Consider the following 20,679-nt stretch of genomic DNA (forward strand, 5'->3'; position numbering starts at 1 on the left):
ACCACCACCACTACCACCACCACCACCACCACCACCAAAGACGATTCTAAACTTTTTGACCAACTTTTATATGTTCAGAATTACACCAGGAGTTCCGAAATTGATAAACATGCAACATTAGATAAACAGTGGTGCCAGGTTTTCGAGATTTTCATGAGTTTTTCGAATGTAGCCATGACATTGAAAATGTAATGTGAGCTGCTTAAAACATGTCAGTTTCGCTGTTTCGGGTTGCAATATCAACCGTTGAATGAGTGTTTTCCCTGATTAATGCACAGTGGTCAAAAGAAAGAAATCGTTTGCTGACCAAGTCGGTATTATAAATACGAGGTACAACTTTAAAAACATTCCATATGGAGAGTTTTAAAATTATTTATTAATAATTATAATGTTATTTGCTTTACGTCCCACTAACTACTTTTTTAAGGTCTTCGGAGACGCCGAGGTGCCGGAATTTAGTCCCGCAGGAGTTCTTTTACGTGCCAGTAAATCTACCGACACGGAGCTGTCGTATTTGAGCACCTTCAAATACCACCGGACTGAGCCAGGATCGAGCCTGCCAAGTTGGGGTTAGAAGGCCAGCGCCTTAACCGTCTGAGCCACTCAGCCCGGCAAAAAAAATATTTATTACAAGGAAACAATTCATCTTTGCTGTCGAAAGTGTGTGCAGTTGATAAGTATCAGCATAAAATAGCTACAACTTCAGCATTTTCATTAACATAAAAATACAAGGTATGTAATAATAAACTGTGTATTTAAAAATTAAAATTCCATTTGTCCTCCATTTTTATGACAAGTCCTCCGTTTATTAAGAGTCTGTCCTCCATTTCAAAATTTATAGTTTTGTCACCCTAGCCACGAGGCGGCAAGATGGAAGCTACAAAAGTTGCATGATAAAATTGGTAGAAAAAATGATACTAAATAATTATCTCTACTTTGTTCCACTACGAAAGTTGAATGTTTATACTGATAGAAATAATGGAACTCAAGAATGTTTTCGTTTTTTCAAAATCCTTGGCTGAATAGTCAAGCGTTGAGGCCTTCTGTTCAGAAGGTCCCGCATCCGATTCCCGGTTGGATAGGCGACTTTACTTCCGTCTAATTAATTCTTCTGACTCGGGGACTGGGTGTTTGTGTTTGTTCCAACACTTTTATCTTCATATTCAGACACACACTACTCTTCCAACCACCACAGAAACATGCAATAGTCCTTACTAGACCTCGAAATTTTAGGTGTTAAAATGTTATTTAAGTAGACTCTCAAATAGGTTTTAAAATATTCTTACGTAGCTTCAATTTTAAGTATTTTAATAGACATAAACTAAAATGCCGTGTTTATTTTGCTAAATTGATAATAACTCCTTAGGGGAACGTATAAATCATGTTTCACTCACCTCTTTGCTACGAACGTCTGAGAATTTTACCATCCGATATGAAATGGGGGAAATTCCTGTAACCACTTTTTAATTGAAGATGACTTGGAACCTGACATTTTTGCCTTAATTCACGCACTGAACAAACGGGAAAACCGAACTGTTCTCACAGAATGAAGTGGAGGTTGTTGTTTCTTTTTTCCATCAGGGCAATTGATACTGTCCCCTGCCCAGTGACAGACTACAGGAGTGTCCCCTGCGGGAGGTTCTTAAGGCTTTCCGCAAAGCGTTGATTTTACAGCTTTCCAATAGCAATATTTTGTTCAAGATAATGAAAACGAGTCAGAAAATATTTTATTTTATCGCAATATATTAATGGAATTTTAACTGATTTAGAGATACAAAGAGGAATTAAACGAATATAGGCAAATACATGTTCTAACGTAAATTCTGGCCTTTTAGGCACTATAGGACCACCGTTTCTAACCTTATAAATACATGAAATGTGTACATACAGATTCATTTTAAGTTATCACTCCAAGAACAAAATAGGTCTTTCCTTAAAATCCGAGGTCTAGTGATTACATTCCTCCATATAGGGTTGGCGTGAGGAAGGGCATCAGGTCGTAAAATAGGGCCAAATCCACATGTGTGACGCAGCTCGCACCAGCGACCCCATAGATGCGGGGAAAAAGGTAGAAGTAGAGTAATAATTTTTGTTTTATGTATTTTGTTTTAATTTTCTTCATTTAATTAATCAAAGATAATAATACTTGTTGACAACTAAATGTGTTAAACCTAATGTGATGTGTATACTAATATTTTACCAATATTGGAATTTAATTGCAGTGTTTTGTCTCGAGGAAAGCGGAAGAAAGGTTTCGATAGCTGAACAAGTTCAAAGTTATTGCTGCCAAAAACAGCACAAACCTTATGAAACACGGTTCAATACTTGCATGATTGTAATTCTAAAACCTTTTGTCACAGGAAAAATTAAATTTTCACGAAAATCGTCTTCTTAACGCAAATCCAAGAACAAAATTTCACACTACAATAACTGATCGGTATTACTACTCACTCAGTTTCAAGGCCGCCCCGCTAGGTGCGCTGACAATCAATGTCTTGCAATATCTCGCAAAGTGTCACGTATTCTCTGTAGTGTTTTTGAAATAACTTAGGAATGGATGTTCTCATTGCACACTTAGCTCATTTTTTCAACACAACTGGAGTTATTTACTGGCGGTCAGTGTCTTTGAATTAACATCCAGCTCCTTGCCTGAATGGTCAACATACTGGTCTTCAGTTCAGTGCGTTAGGGGTTCGATTCGCGGCTCGACCGAGGACCTTCCGGCTCGTGGCTTGGGCTTTTTTGTTCGTCTTAGTACACTTTTCTTCATATACATAAAACACACCACACAGCCAACCATCCCGTTAACAGAGAATGTTTAATACAACCTTCCACCTAGGTTTGGTGCGAGGAAGAGTATCCCGACGTAAAACTGGGACAAAATTCATATCAAGTGACGATCCCAATAAACTGAGAGTTAGGCCACCAGGAGGAAGGAGTGGTGTTTTTTATTCAGCAGCGGATTCCTTTACCACAGTTAATGTTGAAATTAACGTAGGCGATGTCGCGATACTTTCACTGCAGGTGGCTTCACTTGTACGTCATAACCTCGTTGCTCAATGGAGCGACTTCCTACTAACACCATTATTCTTTTTGCTAGGGGCTTTACGTCGCACCGACACAGATAGGTCTTATGGCGACGATGGGATAGGAAAGGCCTAGGAGTTGGAAGGAAGCGGCCGTGGCCTTAATTAAGGTACAGCCCCAGCATTTGCCTGGTGTGAAAATGGGAAACCACGGAAAACCATTTTCAGGGCTGCCGATAGTGGGATTCGAACCTACTATCTCCCGGATGCAAGCTCACAGCCGCGCGCCTCTACTCGCACGGCCAACTCGCCCGGTACCATTATTCTCTTGACCATCGGGCGAAAGCACGAGATTAGTAGGTCAGTATCAAGTATACAGTGCCGAGTGTAGATTTCAACAATCTGAGTTCAGCGTGCTAATTGTAAAAATATGTATGTATGTATTTATTTATTTATTTATTTATTTATTTATTTATTTATGTATTTATTTATTTATTTTGCGTTTTATAGCCTTCATTGGTCCACTATACAAAGAATTGCTTTGACTTCTTATCATCTCAATATTTCTTCATTCTGAGAAACGCTGCCTACCTTTCTTCAATTGAAAACACCCTCCCATTAGACCTTTTATTGATCTTGGTCTGTGCGTGTCTTGAAGTACCTTCATTTTGTCAGTTTTGATTTCAAGATTATCTATTTTTGTTTTTGATTCTTATACCATCCTTAATTTCCGTAATCATTTTAATCTTGGTCTTGATATTCCATAATTATTCAATTATTCTTCTGCTAATTGTGGCGTCAGGTGTTCTGATAAGATATCCAAAGAATGATACACGTTTTTTTCCTAATAGTGCTCAATACCGATTCAATTTCCTCATACACAGTTTTATTTGATGCTATGCTTCAGTGTCCATTAACTTCTTCTTCTTATTCTTCTTCTACTACTTCTTCTTCTTATTATTATTATTCCTATACTTCTACTTCTTCTTCTTATTCTTATTCTTCTCCTTAGCATTTATCCCCCTTAATGGAAGGGTCTGCAGTTGTGCACTTTCTTTTCCTCTTGATGCGATCTTGTGCATCTTTAGGAGAAACTTTCGTGGTCCGCGACCCTCAGGACTTAAGTTTAATGCCCTTCTCGCAGCTGAAGAAACATTTCTGCCTAGCACGTGGCCATACCATTGCATGCGATTCTCTCGCATTTTCTCAGGTACTAGGGCCACATCAAATGCCACCCGAACATCCTCATTTCTGGTGTGGTCCAGTCTAGTGAGTCCCATTAGCCAGCGAAGCATCTTCATCTCCAGGAGATACAGCTGTTTGTTCGTGTCTCCTTGTAACTGGCCAACACTAGGTTCCATACATTGCCACTGGTGTGCATTAACTTGATATTGTTTACTTATGCATGTTCTAATTATTATTCTTCCTGTCTTAAGTACAGTATTTCTTCTATTTCAGCTGTATTAGCTGTTTAAGAAATGGTTGCACTGGCATGAGTTATATCTGGCGGTGTGAATCTTTTTTTAATGTCTTAATTTTGCTTCTATTGATAAGCTTTTTTGTTGTATGTAGTCTTGGTAATAAATTTGCTTGGTTTATTTTGCCGAGCTAGTTTCTCATTAAGATTATAAGATTTAATTTCTCCTAAATGCTTAAATTTATCAACAATTTTTATTTCTTGTCCATCAATTGTTATTTTATTTACCGATGGTGGATCTGTAAATATGATCACATTTTTTCGAAAGGATATTCTAAGACCACTTTTTCGTGCAATTTCTTGTAGAGACTGAAACTGGTGTCGAGTGTCCTGAACATTGTTGGACAACAGACCAAGGTGTTCAGCAAAACATAACAGTTTAAACTTAAATTTTGTTAGGGAATTCCAATTTTTACTATTATTATCTTATATTATTAATAATAATAATAACATGTTGCTATTGATGCTTTCACGGCCCGTATTTATAGACATGATATAGACATTTGGGGTTATGTCGGAACAAGAAAATGAGGTGAAATTCTTTACGTTTCGCAGAGAACTTTACTCTGCGTCTTCAGAAGAAAATCTCGACTGTTCACGAGAAAGACTTCTCAGATAATGAGGTTTGAATATTCAAACCCAAAAGTCTATATCATGTCATTGATAACATACACGCTTAACACCTGTCTCATTTACCTCGAACATTTCATAGTTTGAATTGAAAATATTTAATATTTCGAAGGAAAATCACGAAGTGTTTTAATCTCAAATGACTGTTGATAAAGGAGGGTAATCACTAACTTTCTAATTTTAAACGACTGTTGATAAAGAAGGAAAATCACAACGCTTGTAGTCTTAATCGACTTTTGATGAAGTAAACAGAGGTAACGGCATTGGGTTTTCTGGCGTGTTTTTCCATTTCAAAAATCCTACTTGCGTTGGCTGGAGTTCTAACCGCGGGCTCCTTGAGAAACTAATAATAGTGTGTCTGGATGATAATGTTTCCTATTTTAATATTTAAATTCAGTATGTATGTAAGGTAAATGCGTCATACGCGGTAGATATATCTTTCTTTCGTTCTTTCTTCCTTTCTTTCTTTCTTTCTTTCTTAATCCATTTACCCTCCAGGGTTGGTTTTTCCCTCGGACTCAGTGTGGGATCCACCTCTACCGCCTCAAGGTCAGTGTCGTGGAGTGTGAGGCTTTGGGTCGGTGGATACATCTGAGGAGGAGGACCAGTACCTCGCCCAGGCTGCCTCGCCTGCTATGCTGAACAGGGGCCTTGTAGGGGAGAGGAAGATCGGAAGGAATAGACAAGGAGGAGGGAAGGAAGTGGCCGTGGCTTTGAGTCAGGTACCATCCCGACATTTGCCTGGAGGAGAATTGGGAAACCACGGAAAGCTACTTCGAGGATAGCTGAGATTGGAATCGAACACTCCTCTACTCAGTTGATCTCCCAAGGCTGAGTGGACCTCTCTCCACTTCTCGCACCACATTTCAAATTTCTTGGCAGAGCTGGAAATCGACCCCGGGCCTCCGGGTGTGGCAGCTAATCACACTAGACATAACGCCATAGTAGCGACATTTCTTTATCTAAAGAATAAATTATTTCCAAATGAAGATGCTTCCAAAACAAAATTAACGCAATAAAACTATATCGAATGCTGGATATATTATCACGTTTAATGGTCACTTCAAACCCTGAGGTTTCTGATTCGATTCCTGGTTAAGTCGTGGGAATTCAATCGAGGACATTTAATTTCTTTGGTTCAGGAATTCAATGTTTTTTTACTGTCCCACACAAAAAGTACCCTCCGCAGCAACAACAGTAGCATACGCCGCCCGCCTCGGTGGAGGGTCTGCCTTAAAGGGATGCGGTGTTCCGTAGGTCAGGTCAAATCTGCAGCAGATTTTTTTGTCGTGGTACTTTCCCTCCAGTCGGTATCAGTTAACTGTCCAGAATGGGTCTCAAAACGTACGATGGGGTAAATAATCGTTGTGACCGTGGTTTTCCGTGCCATTGTAATCATGCCGATACGGCGGGTGCTGCCAAAGTATTTTTGAGCTCAATTATTTGGGTAGGGCTCACTTTCTTTAACCCTCAGATTATATATGGTGTATCATAATTATACCGACAAAAAATCAGAGATAGGCTACTCTTCATGTTATGATAAGAAGATTGGCGGAGAAATGTTTTCTAGAAAATGGAGCTACTTTATTAATTCCGGGTGTGCGATTCAAATTGACGAACTCGCCGTGAAGGGTCCGGGTTCGATTCCCGACTGGGTAAGAGATTTTAACCTTAAATGTTTATTTCCCCTGGCTCGGGGACTGGGTTTTTGTACAGTCCCCAACATTCCTGCAACTCACACACCACACACAACACTATCATCTACTACAAAAACTTACAAAGGCTGTTCATTATTATTATTATTATTATTATTATTATTATTATTATTATTATTATTATTATTATCATCGTCATTGTCAGAAGGAAAGGCTGGACTAGGTGATGATTGTCGGAGGTGCTGAAATAGCAGCTGCAGTACTGGTTGGAAACTGACGTCTGTGAATGCGCATAATTCATTCACTGACGCTTGCGAACCAAACTCTAAAAGACATAACGGTCCATAATATGAATGAATGTATACATGTTATATCAAAAGTAGAAATGAATAAACTGAAGGAATGAGGCACAAATTGAGGAAGTTGTTCAATTAAATGGCTGAGCAAGAGACCTTGAACAACTCTAATTGCTATAGGCTGACTGCAAGCAGAGTGGTGACACAGCCGACCGAAGCTCAGTGAAACTTTTGCATCAAAGGAGAGAAGTGAAGTCTCTCACAGACTGGACAGTGTTGAAGAGTATGTGAGCATAACAACAGGAAATCGAGCATCCTCTTATCTCTTACTCATATCATCCTCTGTGAAGTGAAGTGTTGCGCCATTTCAGTCGGTTTCAACTGCCAGGTAAGGAAACGTGCAGTCACTAGAAAATAAGTAAAAATGAGCGCATAGTATTGTATACATTCCTCGCGGGTACTCTTTTCTCATAAAGATGTGAACATGTAGATAATATGGCTCTGTGGATATCTGTAAGTTTGTATCGACAAGGGAGGTGCATTACATTTCATAATAATTAGCATTAAGTTCGATAAAGTATTAAATGCGAATGGCTTACAATACCATGCGCTTCTTGACATAAATATGTGTTATGGCTGAGGGTCATCCGAAAATTTGTGTTACGTGACGTGACATAATGTGTGACGGAAGTGTAACCATGGCAACCGCGCAGGCAGTGACGTGAGGTGGATGGTCAGATAATGTTACCTAGCAACCGTGAGATTAGCAGCCGCAGATGGATGGAAATGACCACGATATGATCATTTGATTTTACCAAAGGAGAAACTAGTTCTTTTTAATCAATCAAAGTAATTTATGTTGGGCTACAGTGAAAATTTATGGTAGAATGAGTTCTTGATTCAAGGTACGTACAGGGTTAGACAAGGCTGTAATCGTTCATCCTTATCGTTCATAGTTTACAAGGATCATCTGCTGAAGGGTATTAAGTGGCAGGGAGGGATTCAGTAAGGTGAAAATGTTGTAAGCAGTCTGGTCTGTGCTGACGACTTGGTCTAAATGGCAGATTGTGCCGAAAGCCTTCAGTCTAATATCCTGGAACTTGAAAATTAGGCTGCCCATGACTAAACTGACGTCAATAGTTAAGAAGTCCAAGAGAACTGAATGTCAGGTTGGGGATACAAAGCTGGAACAGGTAGATAATTTCTAGAATTTAGTAATGTGTGTTCTCCCAGGATGGTACTATAGTAAAGGAGATTGAATCAATGTGCGGTAGAGTTAATGCAGTGAGCTCACAGTTACGATCAAGGGTATTGTGCAGGAAGGAAATCAGCTCCCGGACGAAACTATCTTTACATCGGTCTGTTTTCAGACCAACTTTGCTTTACGGGAGTGAAAGCTGGGTTGACTCATGATATCTTGTTCAAAAGCTATAAGTAACAAACATAAAAGTAGCGAGAATGATAGTTGGTACAAATAGATGGGAACAATAGCTGGAGGGTAACCGGAATGCGGAAATAAAGGCTAAGGCTAGGAATGAACTCGATGGATGAAACTGTATGCATAAACCGACCTCGGTGGTGGGGTCATGTGAGGCGAATGGAGAAGGATAGGTTACCTAGGAGAATAATGGACTCTGTTATGGAGGGGAAAAGGAGTAGAGGGAGACCAAGATGACGATGGCTAGACTCAGTTTCTAACGATTTAATGATAAGAGATATACAACTAAACGAAGCCACAGAACTCGTTACGAATAGAGGATTTTGGTAGCGATTAGTAAATTTATAGGGTCTTGCAAACTGAACGCTAAAAGGCATAACATTCTATAATGAAGATGTATGTATGCTTCTTTCGAGCAACTACACATTCATTCGTATTTATTGATGGATATTAGATATATGCAACAACATTTTTATTTCATTCTCTACTCATCAATAAGCTGAGATCCTGAGATCTGGTGTTTAGAGTGCACTATATATTCCGGTATGCTTTAGAACAGTCTGTCTCAGTCTTATCCTTGGCTTTGACGAGATAAGTGTGACTGAGGTATGAGCGATGCCGCTAACACTATTCCTAACGCAGCTATGACCGTTATGAATGCCGAAGCGACCTCACCTGCTATGCTGAACAAGGGAAGGAATAGACATGGAAGAGGGAAGGAAGCGGCCGTGGCCTTAAGTTAGGTACCACCCCGGCATTTGCTTGGAGGAGAAGTGGGAGATCATGGAAAACCACTTCGAGGATGGTTGAGGTGGGAATCAAACCCTCTTCTACTCAGTTGACCTCCTGAGGCTAAGTGGACCCCGTTCCAGCCCTCGTACCACTTTTTCAAACTTTGTGGTGGAGCCGGGAATCGAACCCGGACCTCTGGGGGTGGCAGCTAATCACGCTAACCACTACACCACAGAGGCGGATACTTTTTATTAACATTATTATTTACATGTATCTATACCGAGCTGGAAAATATAGGTTTTCATGTAGGTTTTCATTTTCCAGTGTTGGTATCGGTCTCCGAAACAACAGCCAATCTACTGATCTAACAGCTAGCTGTTTGACATTAATTGAATTTTATGAGTAACAAACATGAATCGGAAACTGACAACAGATCGAACGGTGTTCGCCCTACAGAGCTCTTGGAAACAATAATAATTGTTCCTGTTATTTCATGATAAGCTTCCAGGAATTCAGACAAACTACCTACTACTTAAACAAAATATTTAAGGTCAGTAGTAACACGCATGGTTTAGAGAGAAATGTGAAACCCAAAACATCTCTGACGAAAACATAAGAAGTGTTCCTCAATCAGTTGTTCAATGTCCTACCAAATCAGCAAGAAAGGTATTGCATGCGTTTGACTTTTCACGAAGGAGAGTACATCGTATTTTAAAATCAACGAAACTATAATCTCATTGACCACATCTGTTACCAATTTCAATAGCTGAACATCTCTTCAACAGAGGTGAGGAGTTTTCAAAATGGTTTATAATTCGTCATGAAGTAGAACCGGATTGTCAGAAACGCATTCTTTGGAGATAAAAGTCTTCTTTCACAATGAATGGTTGTGTTAATTGCCATAACAAAGTCTGTTGGAATCCGTATATTATAACCAACGAGGTAGAATAACATAGAGAGGCGGAAGCGCTGCCGGGTGAAGCTGACAGAACGAACGTCCGCCGTGTTTTCTGGGGTCACACAAGCAAGGGGGTATGGCCCTTGAATGACGAAAAGTGTACAAAATAAGCATTTTAGAATCACTTGGGAAGAATCAAAGACCGTTGCCGAAAATATTAAAACCATAGACTGCGAATACCGCCACTTATGATATTGCGGCACGAGGGCAAACATCACGATCAGTTGATTGTAAGGTATTTCGAAATCATCGTACAGTGACATACGAATAGGCCTCGAAATCGGAACAAGAGCGTTACCTTGCTTGTCTGCTGTGGTTAAGCGTAAATAACAATAAAATCCGCGGACAAACACTGACTGACAGTGACAATGCAACACCAATGAGGAGTGGTTCGAAAGGGATGAAAGTTCGGGAAAAAACAGAGACGGCACGGACGAATAATTGATGTTTATTTCAAACCGATATGCAGGTTACACAATGCGCACGGCATCGACTCAGTAGGATGTAGGACCACCGCGAGCGGTGATGCACGCAGAAACACGTCGAGGTACAGAGTCAATAAGAGTGCGGATGGTGTCCTGAGGTATGGTTCTCCATTCTCTGTCAACCATTTGCCACAGTTGGTCGTCCGTACGAGGCTGGGGCAGAGTTTGCAAACGGCGTCCAATGAGATCCCACACGTGTTCGATTGGTGAGAGATCCGGAGAGTACGCTGGCCACGGAAGCATCTGTACACCTCGTAGAGCCTGTTGGGAGATGCGAGCAGTGTGTGGGCGGGCATTATCCTGCTGAAACAGAGCATTGGGCAGCCCCTGAAGGTACGGGAGTGCCACCGGCCGCAGCACATGCTGCACGTAGCGGTGGGCATTTAACGTGCCTTGAATACGCACTAGAGGTGACGTGGAATCATACGCAATAGCGCCCCAAACCATGATGCCGCGTTGTCTAGCGGTAGGGCGCTCCACATTTACTGCCGGATTTGACCTTTCTCCACGCCGACGCCACACTCGTCTGCGGTGACTATCACTGACAGAACAGAAGCGTGACTCATCGGAGAACACGACGTTCCGCCATTCCCTCATCCAAGTCGCTCTAGCCCGGCACCATGCCAGGCGTGCACGTCTATGCTGTGGAGTCAATGGTGGTCTTCTGAGCGGACGCCGGGAGTGCAGGCCTCCTTCAACCAATCGACGGGAAATTGTTCTGGTCGATATTGGAACAGCCAGGGTGTCTTGCACATGCTGAAGAATGGCGGTTGACGTGGCGGATGCGCCGATCCTCGCGTGCTGACGTCACTCGGGCTGCGCCTGGACCCCTCGCACGTGCCACATATCCCTGCGCCAACCATCTTCGCCACAGGCGCTGCACCGTGGACACATCCCTATGGGTATCCGCTGCGATTTGACGAAGCGACCAACCTGCCCTTCTCAGCCCGATCACCATACCCCTCGTAAAGTCGTCTGTCTGCTGGAAATGCCTCCGTTGACGGCGGCCTGGCATTCTTAGCTATACACGTGTCCTGTGGCACGCGACAACACGTTCTGCAATGACTGTCGGCTGAGAAATCACGGTACGAAGTGGGCCATTCGCCAACGCCGTGTCCCAGTTATCGTTCGCTACGTGCGCAGCACAGCGGCGCATTTCACACCATGAGCATACCTCAGTGACGTCAGTCTACCCTGCAATTGGCATAAAGTTCTGACCACTCCTTCTTGGTGTTGCATTTGCTCTGTCAGTCAGTGTATTTATGACAAACAGCCTTAATGTGATCGAGACCTACAATATGTTACAACCTGATTCTGATCAAATTTTAAAAAGTATTGCGTCCCCATGAGTCTTTCTTTCTTAATCTATTTAATCTATTTACCATCCAGGGTTAGTTTTTCCCACGGACTCAGCAAGGGATCACACCTCTTCCACCTCAAGGGCAGTGCTCTGGAGCATGAGACCTTGGGTCGGGGATACAACTGGGGATAATCACCAGTACCTCGCCCAGGCGGCTGCACCCGCTATGTTGAACAGGGGCCTTATGGGGAGATAGGAAGATTGGGAGGGATAGACAAGGAAGAGGGAAGGAGCGACCGTGGCCGTCAGGTACCATCCCGGCATTTGCCTAGGGGAGAAGTGGGAAACCACGGAAAACCACTTCTAGGAAGACTGAGGTGGGATTCGAACCCACCTCTACTCACTTGACCTCCCGAGGCTGAGTGAACATTGTTCCAGCCCTCGTGCCCCTTTTCAAATTTTGTGACAAAGCCGGGAATCGAACGCGGGTTTCCGGGTGTAACAACTACTCACGCTAAGCACTACACCACAGAGGTTGCCCATGAGTACTTTTTATTTGCTATTTGCTTTACGTAGCACCGACACAGATGTGTCTTACGGCGACGATGGGATAGGAATGGCCTAGGAATGGGAAGGAAGCGGCCGTGGCCTTAATTAAGGTATAGCCCCAGAATTTGCCTGGTGTAAAAATGGGAAACCACGGAATACCAACTATCTCCCGGATGCAAGCTCATAGCTGCGCGCCCCTAACCCCAGGAAAATGCCGGGATGGTACAGAACTTAAGGCCACGGCCGCTTCCTTCCCTCTTTCTTATCTATCCCTTCCAATCTCCCCCCCCCCCCACAATGTCCCTGTTCAGCATAGCACGTGAGGCCGCCTGGGCGAGTTACTGGTAATCCTCCCCAGCTGTATCACCCGATCCAGAGTCTGAAGCACCAGGACACTCTACACTCTCTACACTGGCATTGAGGCTGTAGAGGTGGGATCCCTCGCTGAGTCCGAGGGAAAAACCAACCCTGGAGGGTAAACCGGTTAAGAAGAAGCAGAAGAAAAATAAAAAGTACAAGAGATCCGCTATGTGGATGTGCATATTTCCCCTAGTGCACTATGTGGCTTGCGCTAGTTTCTCAACGGTGCACTAACCGCCAGCAATGTATGGCAATCCAACTGATTACCACACTGTCACACTGGTAATTTTGCGCTTGAAAAAGCCTAACTTGTTCGAATAATGGTGTTACTTGTTTTACGTCTCACAAACTACTTGAATTGCTTTTTTTTCTTGCCAGTGGCTTTACGTCGCACCGACGCAGATAGATCTTATGGCGACGATGGGATAGGAAAGGCCTACGAGTTGGAAGGAAGCGGCCGTGGTCTTAATTAAGGTCAGCCCCAGCATTTGCCTGGTGTGAAAATGGGAAACCACGGAAAACCATCGTCAGGGCTGCCGACAGTGGGATTCGAACCCACTATCTCCCGGATGCAAGCTCACAGCCGCGCGCCTCTAACCGCACGGCGAACTCGCCCGGTATTTGAATGGTTTACGGAGATGCTACGGTACTGGACATTTTGTCCCACATGAGTTCATTTACGTGCTCGTAAATCTATCGACACGAGGATTATGTATTTCAGCACTTTCAAATACGATGGGACTGAGCCAACGTCGAACCCAGCAACTTGGGCACAGAAAGCCAGTGCTCAACCATTTGCGCCATTCAGCTCATCTGATTTTAAAAGACGCTGTATATTGTGACCATACAGTTTGTTTATTCTCTCCTCTTTCTTTATGTCCTAGACCGAATGATATCACCAGTCATCCGGACGACCAAGTTTTTATATTCAGTGAGCGAGTGACCTTGGATAACAACCTCGCAGAATTTCTCAGCGGAGTGACGTCCGGAGAGTAATGGTGGTTGCCTAAGTTCGTATGTACTCATGCTATTGACCTTGCATTATGGGTACAATTGCAGTACCAGAGCCTCAAGCACGTGCTTATTCTGACATTCCAATGAGAAGAGTACTCTATGTTAAACATTCATTCGACACCTTATTTCAAATTCTGTTCCTCTCTAGCATCATTGGCTTGTTGTTGTTTGGTCCTCAGCCCGAAGGCTGGTTGGATCCTCAACAGTTCCGCCATCAGCTGTCATAGATGGCCTAGGCATCATTGAAGAGGCGTACTAGGGAAATGAGGAGTGAGGTAGTTTCCCGTTGCTTTCCTCACCGAGCCAGAAGTTGCTATTACATATCAGTCTGCCAAGCCCACTGAAATGCATGCACCAACCGACCCTATGAGCAATATTTTCACACCATTCATAGCAGGGACTGGCTGCAGAAGAAATGGCATTACTAGCATCGCTCATACCTCAGTCACTTTCATTTTGTCAAAGCCGAGAATAAAGCTTAGACAGAGCAATGAAAGTAACAAGATTGCTCTAGCCCATACCAGAAAACATAATGCACTGTAAACACTAGGTCCCGCCAGCAAAGGCATAATCATTGGTTTAATCATCTTTATTTCTTCCTGTGGATTGGATCGTTTGGTATGACGCTTGCACCTTATGATCAAATCCACGTCTTTGAATCTCATTGATAGGTTTGTCAATCGACAAAGAAATTAATTTCAAATCAAATTAAAGTAAGTACTTGGGTACATGACCACTGGGGAGCACCGCGTGCCGTTGGATGAATTCTCTTCTTCCTGTCCCGCGGTGTAGGGGCAGCGTGCCTGCTTCTTACAAAAAGCCCCGGGTTCGATTCCCGGCCTTTTTACCTGGATCTGAGGGCTGGTTTGAGGTCTACTCAGCCTACGTGATACAATTGAGGAGCTGTCTGACGGTAAGACAGCAGTCCCAATGTAGAAATATAAGAATAACGGCCGAGAGGATTCGTCGTCCTGACCACGCAACACCTCATAATCTGCAGACCCTCAGGATGAGTAGCGGTCTCTTGGTAGACCAACGCCCTACGAAGCTATTGCGCCATGGGGTTTGGTTTGGTTTATCCCCTTTTTGCCATTTGTTTCACGTCTCACTGACACATACAGGTTTTAGACAAGACAAGGAAGGAAGTGACCGTGGCCAAAGTTTGAATTCAACAGGACAAAATGAGGTAAATATTCATTTATAAGAAGAGGAGTAATTTAGCAACGCATCCGGGAGATAGTAGGTTCGAATCCCACTATCGGCAGCCCTGAATATGGTTTTCCGTGGTTTCCCATTTTCACACCGGCAAATGCTGGGGCTGTACCTTAATTAAGGCCACGGCCGCTTCCTTCCAACTCCTAGGCCTTTCCTATCCCATCGCCGCCATAAGACCTATCTGTGTCGGTGCGACGTAAAGCCCCTAGCAAAAAAAATTAGCAACGAAAATGTACGATACATTTCTAACTTCTTCGAAATTATTTAAAAACTAGATAAACTACGAATAGGGAATCTGCCACTTGAGCGACTGCCCTGAATGCATATCTGTAGTGATTGTAGATGAAGATCGATTAATTAAGGTGTAGCCCCAACATTTGCCTGGTATAAAAATAGGAAAACACATATGATCACCTTCAGGGCTGACTCCCGAATGCAAGCGCACAGCTACGTGACGCAAACCAGGTTGCCAACTCGCCCGATAATTCCAGTATTACCATTACGGCGTCTATAACTCCCAATCGTTATCAAAATGATACTCTACAACAAAATGATATTATTATTATTATTATTATTATTATTATTATTAATATTATTATTATTCTTCATTCGATCAGGGCATCTTAGGACCACATGAAGCAGTTTTCTTATTCTTGTCTTCCGAAAACTTCTTCATCCTTTCTCGGTGTTTTCTCTTTCTTCCGTTTATTTACTGCATGATTTCTTCTTGGCTTTCTCTGGAAATTTACCATCAAATACTGCTTCCTCCGCCTTTGTGGTGTAGTGGTTAATGTGATTAGCTGCCAACCCCGGAGGCCCGGGTTCGATTCCCGGCTCTGCCACGAAATTTGGAAAGTGGTACGAGGGCTGGAACGGGGTCCACTCAGCCTCGGGAGGTCAAATGAGTAGAGGTGGGTTCGATTCCCACTTCAGCCATCCTGGAAGTGGTTTTCCGTAGTTTCCCACTTCTCCTCCAGGCAAATGCCGGGAGAGTACGTAACTTAAGGCCACGGCTCCCATCTTCCCTCTTCCTTGTCTATCCCTTTCAATCTTCCCATTCTCCCCCCCCCCACAAGGCCCCTGTTCAGCATAAGAGGCGAGGCCACCTGGGCGAGGTACTGGTCATTCTCCCCAATTGTAACCCCCGTCCCAATGTCTCGCGCTCCAGGACACTGACCTTGAGACGGTAGAGGTGGGATCCCTCGCTGAGTCGGAGGAGAAAACCAACCCTGGAGGGTAAACAGATTAAGAAAGTAGTAGAAGGAGAAATACTGACTTCCTAAAATATTTCCGATACGAAATTTACTTTTTTTAAAAAATATTTTTATGTTGAACATTTCTAAATCTTCTTCGGCTTCTTTGAAAAATGTTGGTTTTTATTTGCATGTAATTCAAAAATTGCTTTGGGTCGGGGATACAATTGGGGAGGAGAACTAGTATCTCGCCAAGGCGGTCTCACCTGCTATGCTGAACAGGGGCCGTGTGGGGGAATAGGAAGATTGGAAGGGATAGACAAGGAAGAGGGAAGGAAGCGGCCGTGGCTTTAAGTTAGGTACCATCCCGGCATTTGCCTGGAGGAGAAGTGGGAAACCTCGGAAAACCACTTCCAGGATGGCTGAGGTGAGAATCGAACACACCGCTACTCAGTTGACCTCCCGAGGCTGAGTGGACCCCGTTCCAGCCCTCGTACCACTTTCCAAATTTCGTGGCAGAGCCGGGAATCGAACAAGGGCCTCAAGGGGTGACAGCTAATCACACTAACCACTACATCACAGAGGCGGACGCTAGATGTAATCATAGAGCAAAATCTTGCTGAAATGTAAACTGTCACAGTAGGCCCAGAAGACAAAACAAAGCCGTTTTTGAAGACTCGAGACATGGCAAAATACGCAGTGGTTGAAGTTTTGCCCGCTATTTGTTGGACACTGCCTCTTACAGAGCTAGATGCAAAGTTGAATGAGACATTTCGATATACTGTAGTGTCACCATTATTTAGTTTATTTTCCGGGTTGAACCGTGTTGTTGTTTTCTGTACATTACGTACAGTTTGCCGACGTTTCTAATACATTGCAGTATTCTTTGTCAAGACGACTGAAATGCCCCTACTCGATCCGAGGTAATCAGTCTCCCAGGCAGGAATCACACTACAAGGCTGGTTACGGCTGGCCATTTATTGGCCAGTTTACAAGAGTGGGGAGTGTTTTTGAAAATATCTCGGAAACTGTTGATTTTAGGGCCGTAAAGTATTGTTCTCGGACTCCCTTAGGGATATACCAAGTATTGTTTCTCACAGTGAGGGGCGAAAAGTTAGCTGTATCCGGTTCTTCCGCAACAAATTCGACATTTTGTTTGTGCCCCCTTACAACATGGAGTTAAAATTAGAATTTGACTTCTAGGACTCATCTGAGTGACTCTTGCGAATTGATGTAAATTTCGGTAGCGATCAGTGTTGTACTAAACATAAACGTATTTATGTCGAGAGAAGGTCAATGCTTATTAATCTTCATGCAGATCATCCTCCGGAGGGTCACTGTATAATTTTTATGACGTGATTTGTATAACAAACTTGTATAACGAACGAACTAAGTACTTTTGATTTTATACACATTTCTTTCTTTCTATCTTTCTTTCTTTCTTTCTTTCTATCTTTCCTTCTTTATTTTTGTATTTACTTATTTTTGTATTTATTTATTTATTTATATATTTATGTATTTCACAGTTGCAATCAGCGGTATTCCCTACTAGAAAGAAGTAAGTTTTCGGACGAAATTACCTTTACATCGGTCTATTGCCTAACCAATCTTTTTGTACGGGAGGGAATTATCGGTAGACTCAACATATCTTATTCAAAAGTTGAAAGTAACTAACATATAGGTAGTGAGATTGACTGCTGGATCAAACAGGTGAGAACTATGGAAGGAGGGTACTCGCTACGAGGATGTAGGAAGCTGTACTTATAATACAGCTTCAGTGGGGTCATGTGTGGCGAAGAGCGAATGTTAGGTTACCAGGGAGAATTATGGACTCAAGGATGGAAGGGAGGGAGAGGCAAACATAGCAATGGTTAGGCTCAGTTTTTTATGAAGTAAATGTAGGAATTGTCCGCCTCTGTGGTGTAGTGGTTAATGTGATTAGCTGCCACCCCCGGAGGCCCGGGTTCGATTCCCGGCTCTGTCACGAAATGTAAAAAGTGATACGAGGGCTGGAACAGGGTCCACTAAGTCTCGGGAGGTCACATGAGTAGAGGTGGGTTCGATTCCTACCTCAGCTATCCTGGAAGTGGTTTTTCGTGGTTTCCCACTGCTCCTCCAGGCAAATGTCTGGATGGTACCTAACTTAAGGCCACGGCCGCTTCCTTCCCTCTTTTCCTTGTCAATGCCTTCCAATCTTTTAATCCCCCCACAAGGCTCCTGTTCAGCATAATAGGTGAGGTCGTCTGGGCGTTGTACGGGTCATTTTACCCAGTTGTACCCCCCGATCCAATGTCTCACGCTCCAGGACACTGCCCATGAGGCGGTAGAGGGTGGGTCCCTCGCTGAGTCCGAGGGAAAATCCAACCCTGGAGGGTAAACAGATTAAGAAGAAGAAGAAGAAGAAGAAATGTGGGAATTTACTGCTAATCGAGGACATAAAACTATCCATATGTAGGATTTTGGAGGAAAGTAGTTCATTCAGAGACTTGCAGACAGATCGCAGAAAGGCATAAAAGTCTTTAATGAAGATACATCGTTCGAATAAGGAAGGTAAAGAAATTCAAATATTTGGGAGAAACAATTCAAGAAAACGGTTTAGAAAAATCTGCTGTAGAAGCAAGGTAGTTAGAGTAAGGGTACGAACATGCCGAGTGGATTACTCCTCGCTCAGCGCTCATAGCAGTGCTCTGCGCTCATCACTCATCATTCAAAGGTGCACATGCCGAGCGGGGGACCCTCGCTCTTCCTTCATTAACGAGGAAACATTTTCCATCCAGTTAAGATTGTGCAGCATTAACGAGAAGATCGCATTGTGTTCTTTAAATTTAATTTTGTTTTAATGCAACTGATTGTAGTTATCTGTGTGCATAATGATTAATTATAGTAGCAGCAGTGATGATGAACTTACGGTAGCAAGCAAATTGTACTTGATTTCAAGTTCTGACAGAAGGTACAGCGCACATCCAATTAATGAGAGAAGGCAGAAATTCGGTGAATTTCACCATTTATACCAGGAGGTGAAGAAAGATCCACAGAAATTCCACGAATATTTAAGAATGTCAATGCAGACATTTCAGTACTTGCTAATTGGAATTGAAGGCAATATGAAACCACGGAAGTACAGCAACTATCATGTCAACCCTATTTCCATCGAAGAAAAACTGGTTATTACTATAAGGTAAGCGGTTGTAATGTAATATTATTCTCTATTTCAATAAAGTAATCCGTACTTTATCAAAAGATTAAATTTGTAGAGTATAAAGGTAATATTAAACAAGCATCCTACTAATTTAGTACTGATACTGTACTTTCTCTGAACACAGGTACATAATCCATTTACTTATTTGTCACTTTCTTCTTTAAAAGAGACATGTTTCAGTTATCTTGACCAGCTTCGTTTTCAAAGATTAGTAATAATTATACCTTCCTTTTTAAATTGATATTAACAAAAACGTATTGACTACACAACAGTGTTAATTTTAATTGAAAACAAAGCACAATTAAATATTAAAAATTTCATGAAAACATCATAAGCCATTATAGGTACTTACAATAAAGTGAACATACAACGATTAAGGGTAGGCCTAAGTAATTTAATCCACTTTAAAAGTACCGTAATTCATTCTGCTTTTAATTCATCCTACTTACAAGGTGATAACGTTTTTCTGACATGTTTGATTTGAAATTTCACATAATAAAATAAAAATTACACTATGAAGTACTCATTTAAAGTTTCACTTTTAAACTGGACTGTCACTGATATTGGAAGCTGGAGAACCTGAAGAAGATTGTTTAGGAATAGACTGCTGGTGTTGGAGAGCACTGAGAGATTGTGGAGGGAGATATGTGGGATTATTAAGACTGTAGGATTGTTGCATGTGATGTGATACTGGTAGTTGTTGTGAGGTGGATTGAACAGGGAAGGGAACATTCTGTGCAGCACATGGGTTCAACATATTTGGTAAGGATTGCGGAACAAATTGACAAATATTTGAATGTACTTCAGGGGGCTGATTTTGGCAAAACGACAAGTCGTACAGGCATTTTTGTACTTGCATTCTGAATATCATCTTTTTCTGTGAATCAAGTTTCTTGACAAATGGCATAATAGAGTTGAAAAATCCAATGTCATCGTCATTGGGGTCCACAGAAGACTGCCTTTTTCTTAATTCCAGTCTCTCTCGTTCGATTGATAACAGAGATTGTCCCAACGCAATTTGCGGGCTGATTCTTCTCCTGTAGCCAGTTTTGGTACGGGTACTTGTGGTTGATTCTTCGGAAATATTCGGATTGGGTATCGAGGATGTTGTACGGTGGTCACTTTTGCTGCTCGCAGGGTCTGTAACAGCCT

General features: G+C 42.5%; 1 protein-coding gene across 1 annotated transcript in view; it reads left to right on the top strand.

Moving 5' to 3' along the window:
* The first annotated feature begins 7,305 nt into the window (after positions 1–7,305).
* The window catches only part of LOC136872038 (probable cytochrome P450 49a1), a 101,331-nt gene continuing 87,957 nt past the window's right edge, over positions 7,306–20,679 (top strand). Inside the window, exon 1 of the mRNA XM_067145860.2 lies at positions 7,306–7,472. The gene's annotated coding sequence lies outside the window, so the exon portion shown is untranslated. The remainder of the gene's footprint in view (positions 7,473–20,679) is intronic.

The sequence above is a fragment of the Anabrus simplex genome, chromosome 4, assembly GCF_040414725.1.
Source record: "Anabrus simplex isolate iqAnaSimp1 chromosome 4, ASM4041472v1, whole genome shotgun sequence".
Taxonomy (NCBI): Eukaryota; Metazoa; Arthropoda; class Insecta; order Orthoptera; family Tettigoniidae; genus Anabrus; species Anabrus simplex.